Source organism: Pinus tabuliformis, chromosome 4_2 (genome assembly GCF_031772625.1).
Source record: "Pinus tabuliformis cultivar Carrire ecotype Pingquan chromosome 4_2, CPIR1, whole genome shotgun sequence".
Taxonomy (NCBI): domain Eukaryota; kingdom Viridiplantae; phylum Streptophyta; class Pinopsida; order Pinales; family Pinaceae; genus Pinus; species Pinus tabuliformis.
The window spans coordinates 394,129,373-394,141,482 of NC_142304.1; positions in this window are offsets into that span (position 1 = coordinate 394,129,373).

Genomic DNA, 12,110 nt, shown 5'->3' on the forward strand with positions numbered 1-12,110 from the left:
AGGAAATTCTTCCTACGGACGGGTGGATTGGCAAGCATTACAAGTAGGTTTGCAGAGAAGTAGGTATGGCTTATAATGCATACATCTACTGAAGTATTTCTATTATTATTCTGTATTGAGAAAAACCTCTGACTGCTCTCTTTTAACGGAAAGGAAGAAAGAATACTGGTATCTGTGGTTTAGACAGAATTTAAATAACTGTTCTTTTCTTAAGATGAAACGAGAAAGAAAATTAACTTCTGTGATTTAGACAGAGACTGAAATTAACTGTTCTTTTGTTAATAGAAAAGAGAAAACCACTAGCTTTTGTATTATAAACAGAGAATGAAATAACAGGCATACAATAAGGGAAAGTATGAAAATTCCATACGAAAGAACTTGCAACCATTCTCGAAATAAGAATCTAAACCGAATCAATAGCTTAATCATTTAACGACAGCAGATAATCAACAATAAAGATCGCTGTGATAAACCCTAGATATGTATTCAAGAACAGAATCTAGAAATCTTTTATACAGAGAATCGAAAACATAAATATCTATATGTCCATTGCTGAAGCCTGTAGCCTACATGTAACATCAAAACATATATATATATTGCCGTCGAACCGGTGTTTCCTTCAACCAGCTGGGCCGTAACACGAAATATACATAATATAAAACAGAGTTGTTATACGTAGAACCCCTGGCCCAATAGCCGTGAGGAAAACCTCAAAGAGGGTTAACAAAAAACTAGATTCCATCATAACAGTTTTATATTATCGTATACAGGCTATGCGAAAGCTGAATAAAAGAATATACATTCGCTATTTATAACATAAACAATAAGAATGGACGCCGAGGGCAGAGCAATGGTAACCAGGGTTACATGCTCCCTCTGTCAGTTCTAGCCGGCAAAACCCCGATTGGTAAACCATTCTAGCCGGAGCTTATGCTCAGCTAATGAGGTATCCAAGTCGGAATCGAATGGCAACATATTACTCATCTAAATTGAGGTAAAAACAAAAGTATTTGGTAAAAGATATGGGTTTATATTAAAACACCGAACAGTAACTTGCAATAGTTCATTGGAAGCAAACGACCAGACAGCCGTGATACCATTCTATATATTAACAACATTAAATAAGATCAACCCTTTCAGGCAGAGACCGAGTTCAAGAAAATAATCATAGTCTGCGCTCCAAAAAGAGTACCAGTACACAGTCTGAGACGGTAAATTGCATATGATAATAAGTCACGGTGATACAATCAAACTAATGGAGACGGGTCTCGTAACAAAGGAGTTCGAATAACAAAGACTAAAAACTAAATGCCTTCAGGAAGACCCTAAGCTTGTGCAGGGGACAGACCCGAGATTCATTGCCCAGTACCCCTGCCAAGTGAATGAATGAAACTCAGACTTTGTCTACGCAAAAACCCTGTATGCATTGCTGAGAGAAGTGTTCGAGGCTTACCTGTCGATGGGCGAGGCAGCTGAATGAGGAGCCCTTGTTCCTTATGGTGAAACGATTCACCACCTGCACAAAACCTTAGCCCTGTTAGCAACATGAAAACCCTGGCGTAAATCCATAAAAAGAAACCAGAGCAGAGAAATGAAAAAACATTAACACTCACCCTAGCTACACTTAGTGTCATGTAAACCTGAGTGCCGTTAACTTCAAGCAGTGATGAGGCCGAGTCGAACGGCAGGAGCTGCATGTCAGAGGCTAAAAGTCAGTGCAGTGGAATGCAAAAGAATTATCAACAGAGTCAAGCTACAGAGCTGCGGCAAGGCGGAGAAAGTGAAATGAGAATTAAGGTTACCCGGAACTGTAAAACAGATATATAAATCGCTCCAGGTCATTACCGGTTCGTGGCATGGTTTAAACCCTCGATCTGCAGGAAACGTTGACAGTCGTTCGATTGCCGGTATCCTTTGGAGAGTTTCGGCGCGAAAAATGACAAGGCCGAGGAGTCAGGGCCGTAGACCTTATTGTGCAGGGCGCACATGGTAGCTTGCCATCTGCGCTTCATCTCTCCAAATGGACGACAGAAACGCCTACACCTGGATCGAGGTTATGAACGCCGGACAGACTATCAACCCCGATCTCTCGGGATATGTAAATCTGAGTGGTATAGTTGTGCTCATAAATATGCTATTAACACTGTCAGTGCCACTATACAACTAACGGGTTCCCGGGCTAACACTATCAATACCATTACGATGTTATAGGTATACATAAATAGTCAACGCATATTCCATAAGCTCTCGTTTGGTGTATAAAGCCTTCACTTCCATATGACTGTTGTGTAACTTAGATTTTGTATCATTAAAGTCGTGATTATGATTAAGGTAATGATGCATATGTGAATACGAAAATAAGAACCATATATTGAATCAATGATTATGTTTAAGGTAATAATGCTTATGTGATTATGAATGTAATAACCATATGTAGAAGAGTTATTATTGTTGTATTATAACAAAAAAAAATTATTTGTTGGAAGCGTGACATTTTGTTTTTTTCTTTTTATTATAATTATTTTAATTTTTTCAAGTTTTTATAATAGGTTTTCTTTATTTTTAAAATGGATGCATGTCAATTTAGTTGCTCTATATAACCCATCCATTGATATTTTTTAACCATACATAATATTGTATAAAATATCTTTATAGATAACATTGAAATATCTTACCTTACTGGGACATTAAAATATTTTATTATGGTCAATATTAAAATTATATATATATACACACACACACACGAAGTTGATATTGAAATAAATTAGCTAATATGAATATTCAATTAGTTTATTTAAATTATGTAAGGAAATATTTTTACAAGTACAAGAATTATACATTTTCCTCACACACAAAACTGAAAATATTGTATTTTTCTCACTTTTAATTATTTTAAATTTAATTAAATTGTATCAAGTTATGTTATTTGTGAGTGTGAAAATAAATATTTTTATTTTTATTTTTAAAAAGATACATATCAACTCTAAATTAAATATATAAAAAGATCACATGTATGTCGTATTACGTTGTAAAATACAACTTGGCACAATAAATCTTATTAATAATTAAACACCTAAAATATTAATATTAAATATTTCATTATAGCATTTTATAACATGGTCAATTTAAAAATTTAAAAGTTGAATTTAAGGTGATATGCCTGCTATCAATTAAAATGAATGATAATTTATTAAATAACACTATGATATAAAAGGGGATGCACTCTGATAAGTTTTATTAATTTATATAATCATATTTATATTATAATTTTTTATTTTATAATATATAAATATTTATAAAATTAATTTTAATAATATTAAATATAAATAAATACCTTTCCGATTAATCATATCATTAAAATATAATATATAAATATTTCATTGTATCACATGATCCACTTTTAACGTTAATGACATATTGACATTTATGTGTTATCCCTTGTGAAAGATGGTAACTTATTAAAGAACACTAAAATAACGTGCTATCGCGGTGTGAACTATTACAACTTCGATCGATTATATCCCTATTATTGTATTTATAGAAGGTTCTCCACATTGAAAATAACCTTTTTAATATACGTTTTATTTTTTGATACATGAATACCGATGAAATAAGTTTTACGGGAAAGTATTAGAGGTAGAAATAAGAAATAATTATAATTCGTCCCACAGTTTAATTACTATTGATATGCTCTTGCGGCCGAATTACATTGATATGAAGCTGTCTTGCAACATAAACATAATTATCCGGCGTTTTTAAAAAGGGGTACGATTCCTGGGAGAGACGTGATTTATAGGAAGCGGTTAACCGATTTGTTATAGGGCATTAAATGTCTGGGGAGATGCAGGTTGGATAGCTTGTTAACAGGTGAATTGGGAAACTGGGCACTAAATAAGATTTCCGAATTTGCGTGTTACCGGGCTATCCAGCCTGCATCTCCCTGGGCATTTAATGCCCTATGGCAAACTAGTTAGCCTCTTACATTATGGTTGTATCATTTGAGGATAATATATTTAATTATATTTACCATTAAAATTAAAATTTAAATAAAAAATTATTATTAAACCTTCCCAACAACTCAAGATAACACCCATTGACCTAATCTGCATTTAGATCTTATTGGTTGATTTATTTTAAGCCACTGATATCGTATAGCCATTTTTTTTGCTGTGGCATGTACGCTTTCATAAGTTCTCAAGGCCACGAGCTTCTTAATAGCGGTTACGTGCAACCTTGTAGCGTGAATTTCATGGTAGACTGCTTATTATTGGTTGCCACACTTGGACAGAGTTGATGTATTGACAAGTGAATAACCAAATATATATAGGTTGATCGTGAATTTAGGTGCATCATGAATTTTGGGAATATTTTAAAATTTGATTGTTTTTTTTTCCGAAGGTGGCAAAACCTATCAAACTCAGGTGTCAAACCAACAGTGAGGACAGCCATCTCTGGCTGCTATCCGCGAATGTCAATTTGACTCATCACTGTTATCAAGGAAAACCACGCCACCTGTAATAACCCGCTGGTGGTCCGTAAGGGAGCAGGATTTCACTCCTCCCAGATGCCTCTGGGTCTTGGGCCGTTAAAGGGTTTTTTAAAATTTGATTGTTATTTTAGAAATCAAAGATTAATTTTGATTATTAATAATAATCTTTAAAAAATAATCAAATTAATAATTATTCAGCATAAAATTAATTGATCCTCATTAGGGTTATGGGTTATATTTTTTTTCGCACCCATTTTAGTTGTGTATTTGATAGATAAAGCTTAATATAACGGTGATGTCGTTCTAAAGATTTTGTATAAGTGTTGGTTATCTAATGTTTAAAACATATTGAGAGTGTTGCTTTATTCAATGTTCAACGAAATTTTGATATTGCATTTCTAAAATACTCACATTCAAATATTTTTGAGACATTACGAGTAACTGTGGTTCATCAATATAAAATCATAATAGTTAAACATTCATAATAATTAAAATTAACCAAAGATGAAGAAAATAGAGATAAATAAAAATAGAATATTCACATTAACTAAAGATGAAGAAAATAGAGATAAATAAAATTATAATATTCACATTGCAATATTTTTGAGACATTTCTAGTGAGTATGTTTCATATTCATATGAAATATAAAACCATAATAGTTAAACATTCATAATAATTAAAATTAACCAAAGATGAAGAAAATAAAAATAAATGAAAACATAAATGTACAATTATTAAATAATAAAATTAATAACAAACAAAAACCAAATAATTAAATACTCAAAACGAAATTTAATATGAAAAAAATATTTAATGAAAAAGATGGTATAACCCTATTATATGATAATATTTTATTATTAAAAATAAAAATAAAATTACTTATTTTATATATTAATCTATTTATTATTAAAATAAAAATAGAAATAGAAATTTATTATTATTAAATAATATAAAAAACAAAACAAATATTAATAAATTAAGAATAAAATAAGATTTGACTTAGGCTAAAGAATGAAAATAAAAATGGATAAAAATAAAATTTATATATGAAAAATAAAATTTAAAATTTAAAAAAATTAAATAAATAAAAAAATAGAAAGAAAAAAAGAACTTTGTACCCACACATATAATAAATAAAAATAAAAGTGTTTATGGAAACAAACAAATATATAGTATTATTTACATAAACAAATTTATTTATTTATCAATAAAAATAAAAACTAGAAAAACAAATATTAATAAAAAATAAAATACAAAATATGCTGATGAAAATTAAATTAGTATAAGAAAATTTGCTATAGATGAGTATAAATTATATATTCATAATATCTGGTGTATATCTAAATCGTGCATGAGAAAGCTCAAACAATTGGAAGTTAATAATAGAAGCCATAAATATAAGGATAATAGAAAGAGGAAAAAAACAAAAACAACCAAGGAAAATAAAAACAAATGATAAAGGAAGTGGCAAAAAGGATTAATGAGGAAGTAAAACTGAAAGAAAGGGTAGGAATCCAATTCCTTGCAATATTCCACCCAACATCATAGTTGAGATTGCTAGGGTGTTTTTTCTATTTCAACAGCCTCTTTGAACTTTTTGTCATGATACTGGTTTATCCTAGTTTAGATCCTAAAGTCTTCAATGTAAATATGATGTTTGTTTTTCTTAGCATGCTCAGCAAGAGTAAAGGAACAGGAATGACAACATTTATTATCAACTATATGCTCTTGAATCATCGACTTGACGTATCGACCAGTTTAACTAACATAGGGAGCATCGCAAGAGCATGGGATTAAGTAGACTCCTTTGATGCTGGAAGGGTCAACCAGATACTTAACTGAATTTAACACACCTCGAATTGTATTTCTTGGTTTGAAATTGGAAAAATCATAATTCTTCCCCATATTCAAGGAGCTACTTATAGGATTGCTCTTATTTTAAGGAAGAATTAGATTTTTTCCACTTTTAAACTGATAAATACCAATCGAGGCATGCTAAATTCATTCAAGGATCTGGTTGACCCTTCCAACATGAAAGGAGTGTACTTAATCCCATGCTCTTGTGGCGCTCCCTATGTTGGTGAAACTCATTGATCTGTCAAGAATAGGATCTAAGAGTATATAGATAATATTAGACATTGTCAGTCTCATTCGTCTACTCTTACTAATCATGGTGAAAAAATCAAGAACCATATTTGCATTGTACACCTTAGGATCTCAGCTATGGTGACCAATATTATCATAGAAAATTTGAACTTATGGTGCTCCCTATGTTGGTGAAACTCGTTTATCTGTTAAGAATAGGATCCAAGAGTATATAGCTAATATCAGACATTGTTAGTCTCATTCGTTTGCTCTTACTAAGCATGGTGAAAAATCAAGAACCATATTTGAATTGTATACTTTAGGATCTCAGCTATGGTGATCAATATCATCATAGAAAATTCAAACAAATCATTGAAATATAAAAACACTCTAACAATCTAAACTGTGATGGTGGGTGGAAGATTAGTAGGAATTAGATTCATGCCCTTTCTTCTAGTTTTGCTTCACCATGAATCTTTTTTTCCCATTCCCTTTCTCGTTTGTTTTCATTTTCCTTGATTCTCCTTTTGTTTTCCATTCTCCTTATATTTATGGTTGCTATTATAAAATTTCAATTGTTGAGATTTCTAATGTATTATTTAAATATATACAAGATAATATGAATATATAATTTATACTCATTTACAACAATTTTTTTGTGAGGACTTAACGTAACACTTGTAACTTTATCATTTAATTTAAACACAATAAGAAGGGAAAGATCCTATTTATAGTTAACATTTATTTGATTATAATATACAAGTAAAATTTATTTAACAACGTAATAAACAAGTAATAAATTTCATTTGCAACAATTTACATAAGTAATCAACAAATGGAAGAATACACGTTCTGGTAGCTTGGTTGAGATGCTCCTGACTCTGCTGGTATGCTCCTCTTGGCTACCTAACTGAATTTATCTCCCAGCCAAGAAGGAATGATCTCCTAGCCCAAGTAACCTCCACAGGTTCTCTAGCCCTCCGAGTCAAAGTCCAACTAGCTGTAGTGTGTCCAAGTTAAAACCAATACATTCTCTACATTCTCACCCTTTTCCTTCTCCAAATTCCTCCCCAAAATAAAATCCTCCAATGCCAAAACAAATACCAAGGAACTCCCCCTCTCCTCTCTTTCTCCTTCCCTTTCATCTTTCTTCCTCTCATCCACCTCAACCACCTATCATTGATGTCATGTCTACCCCCTCATCCTTTTATTTTTATATCGTCGACTTTTCTTACAATATCTTACCCAAAGTAGATTTGACAAAACATCTTGGGAATATAATATGGATATTTAATTTAAAAATAAATTGGAGAAGATCATATCTTATCCAAAACTAGATTTGAGAAGACACCTTGGAAATAGAAGTATGTATATTTAATTTAGAAATAAATTGGAGAAGACCGTATCTTATCCAAAAGTATATTTGAGAAGACACCTTGGGAATAGAAATATGAGTATTTAATTTAGAAATTAATTGGAGAAGACCATATTTATCCAAAAGTAAATTTGAGAAGACACCTTGGAAATAGAAATATGGATATTTAATTTAGAAATAAATTGAAGAAGACCATATCTTATCCAAAGGTAGGTTTGAGAAGACACCCTGGGAAGAGAATAATAACAAATAATAAAATTCATATTAGTAAAATACAGTTACAGATTCACAAGTGTAGGTTTATACGAATATTACTTAATAATTGTAAGTCACTATCTGCAAGTTAATTAAACATTGATCAAAATTAACCTGATAGGATCAAGTAGGGCATTACATATACCCCTCCTTCAAAAAACTTTGTCTCGAAGTTAGTGTGAAAATGACACAATGAGTTTGAAAGAAGTTTGACAATAAGGCATAACAAAATAGAGAGAGAAATAGTAGTAAAATTAAGTCAGTCAAGCAATGGTACCACTTCTCATCAAAATTATCCAACTAACATATAGTCTCTTATACTTCCTAACCTAGTTCTTCTTTGATATTATCCATCCTGTACTACAATATACTATGGCATCATCTATATCAATCAAACCACAGATAAAACCAATATGTTGGAAGTGTTTACTATAACGACCTAACTTCCTCAGTAGGAAACTAGGAATCATCATCACACGTCTAGGGGATCATGTTCATCACTTCCCTCCCACAATTCTAGGCTTGGAGGTTATACAGTGGCAAATGCCTCTACCCTCCTCAAAACTAGGGTCAATACCCTAATATGGACCACACTACGATGTTGGTTGAATCCTTTTCATCAAATAATCTATACAGGTAGTCTTATCACCTACCATTTACACTTTACCCATGTCATAATAGTGTATATCAAGTAGATACAAAATGTAATAGAATAATGTACATCATACAATTCCTCATTGGATGTCTCAACACTCCCCCATCGGAAAAGTAGATCTTGGTTATCATATAGTTCTTTCCAATTTGCAGGTTAGTTCTCATTCATGCATATACATAACAAAAAAATATATAAGTGATCTTAATCATCATGTTATTAAGTCTAGTATCCACGTGCAAATTTTCTACTTCATAAAAACATACTAGAAATAAATCTTACATTAGATAAATCATAATTTGGATAAGTCTTTCATTACATAAATCATATCCCCAAACATTAAACAATAATAACTCTGATAAGTCATACACTAGATATAGCATAACCATGTAAGTTGCACATCAAGTAAATCAAACATCAGATAAGTCATACATAAAATATTTTAATCAACAATACCTAATTTATGTAATGATTTATATAAATAGTTTCATCTGTCCAACTAAAATGCATAAATATTACATAGCGTTCATAAATAAAATAACATGTAACTACAAATAAATCCTTAGCATAGGTAGCTATCTAAGTCAAAATGGGCATCACAAGTGCTCAAAAAGTGAGGGGTAGTCACAACGTATAGTCTATGCATCCTCCCAAATAGCAGATCTTTGGCTATACTTGTTCCACTGGGACCTTAACCTGGTCCACCATCCGATGTCCGAGTTGTCGAACCCTACAGTCTGATATGCATAATGCTTCCACCATTGCAGTTCCCATGTCCGAGACTTGTAATTACCTCCAATCTAGTTTTTGAGATTCATCAGAAACATAATGTTGTAAAATAGATACATGAAAAGCATTATGAGTTTTATGCAAATGGGTGGTAGTACAAAATGATAGGAAACTATTCCAATCATATCCTTGATCCTAAAAGGTCCTATAAACTGAGGTGACAAGTTTGTCCCTTTCCCAAACAGAATGGTGCTTTTGTTGGGTCAGATACGAATAAAAGCTTGGTCTCCTACTTCATGTGGAGTACTGAAGAACGTATGTTTTTATTGTTTATTTTATCATCTTTTCTTTAAAACTCATAACCTCTTTGCATCATGAACCAGGTAGATAATAAGAAATTATGACAAAATCTATGGGATTTATATGCAATGCAAAACAACTAATAATTTCCATTTTCTTATGCAAAAAAAGGAGAAAACGAAATATTGTCATCCCAAAGGAAAAGACAGGACAAAGTTTACTGTTGTCCCTTTGGCAAGAAACCGTATGCAAACAAGACGATCCAAGTTCGAGTGTATCAGCCCGAAAAGGGAAAAGGAGATACCAAATCAGCATAAGAGAACAAATGGATAACTGGGAATTAACAGCCTGGCAAATCCCTCAGGATCCTTTGATCCTGAGGTATCAATATCTTAACTATTTTTGCATCATCGATATCTCCACTCGGCTGTTATAAGAAGGGGCAGCACTGCTATCCCGAGGGACGACTTGTTGTTATTTTTATGTAATTCTCCTTTGTATTTTAAAATTTGGTCATCGACTCTCGTTGAGAAGTGATCCACTGTAACTCTACTTTGATGTTCTAATATAAATCTGGTTGTCGTTCCATCTTTCATTCTTGAGTAATCTCAAGCAGTGTGTCCCTGGAGGCTAATGGCCCAACCCTGCTGGAACACTTGCTCCTGTACCATTATCTCTAATTCATGTGTTGTTTTCATTATTAGCTCTGTTCGATAACCTGATGTGTTTTGCTATTTTACATCACGGTCCTGTTATATTTTGTTTATGGTCAACTGAGTAATGCTGTTCTCTGTGACAGGAATGCTATATTGTTCATTCTGACTTGTAACGCATTGCTATTCCTTTAACCATTGATATAACATTGTTCTTCCTTATAGAATGCTATTGTTGTTCAATTACAGAGTAACTGTGCTGTAACATTCATAAGTTGGTATTATAGTATTCATCTATGGTTTACACTTAATCGTGATTGTTGTTCAACTGACTTTGCTATTCCATTATGAATTACAATCATTGCTCTTTATAACTGAGATTGATACATGTTGTATTGAAGTCAGATTATTGTTTCTATTAATATTAAGCGTGTCGCGTGTGTTATTTATCTTGGTTCATTGTACATTGATATTTGACTCTAGTTGCTGTTCTATACTTCAAGTCTGATTAGTTGCCATTCTATTTCCGTTTGATATCTAATTTATCTTTAGAGTGAAGATTTTTATCTGATTCCTATAGGATACAATTGCTGCATTTATTTCCATAAACTAAGGTTTTGTTGTTCAATCTTGTTTAGAAGACTAGTTGTTGTTCCATTTTTTATTTGTTGTTCCATTTATTGTTATTTGTATTATCATTGCTTTGGTGTGCAGAACGATCTGAGACTATAGTAAGTATTGACATCTATTGTCTAGCTCCCAGATTAATGATCTTTTCCTTGGTTATCTTTAATTACATCAGTTTACAGAGTGATGAGTTATTGTTACTGTACCCTTGACTGATAAATTGCTATAGTTTTTTGAATGCATGATTTGAGTCTTAAGGAGATTTTTTGTAAGTAGATCTTGTTTTAAGCATTTGTTTAGTCTTGTATTTTGAGCACTATACTACTAGCATTCCTCTGACAAATGACCGCCTCAAACTGAGTACACGCTTTGAGATAACAAATTGTTCCTGGATTGATAAGTTAATGTAGGGTAAATAGAGGTGGAAAAGACCTTTTTTACTGCTCGACATTTTGGCATCGTGGCTCGGGAAGAGTGTAGCCATTTGTTTCTTTTCCACAGAAGTGTAAGAACCTGCTAGGAAAGAATTGGGTTTTAAAAATGGAAGCTAAGAACCTGCGTACGAAGCATGTAATAGCCCTACTCCCTGCCCACTTTCCTGCAAATTTTTTGTTGTTTCCTTTGGGTAGAAATTAGCAGTTGATTTGTGTGCATGACTAAGCAAAAAAAGCCTAAAAAGAATCCTAAATCTCTACCCAAGCCTGAAAAAGCTAAGGGGCTGGTGACCCTTGGCTGAGAGACCTTTATAGATGAAATCCTTAAGAAAGCAGAATCTGAACCTTCAGTAGGACCTAGAAAAGTTACTTTTAGATGGCCTACTAGTTCCCTTCAGGCCATAGGATCACCATCTGTAGCCTTTGCTGAGGTGCATAGTCAAACCGAAGAGAAAGATTTTCAAGAAATTGAAAATTATAGCCCAAAATCATTGCAAGAAGGGAACCTTA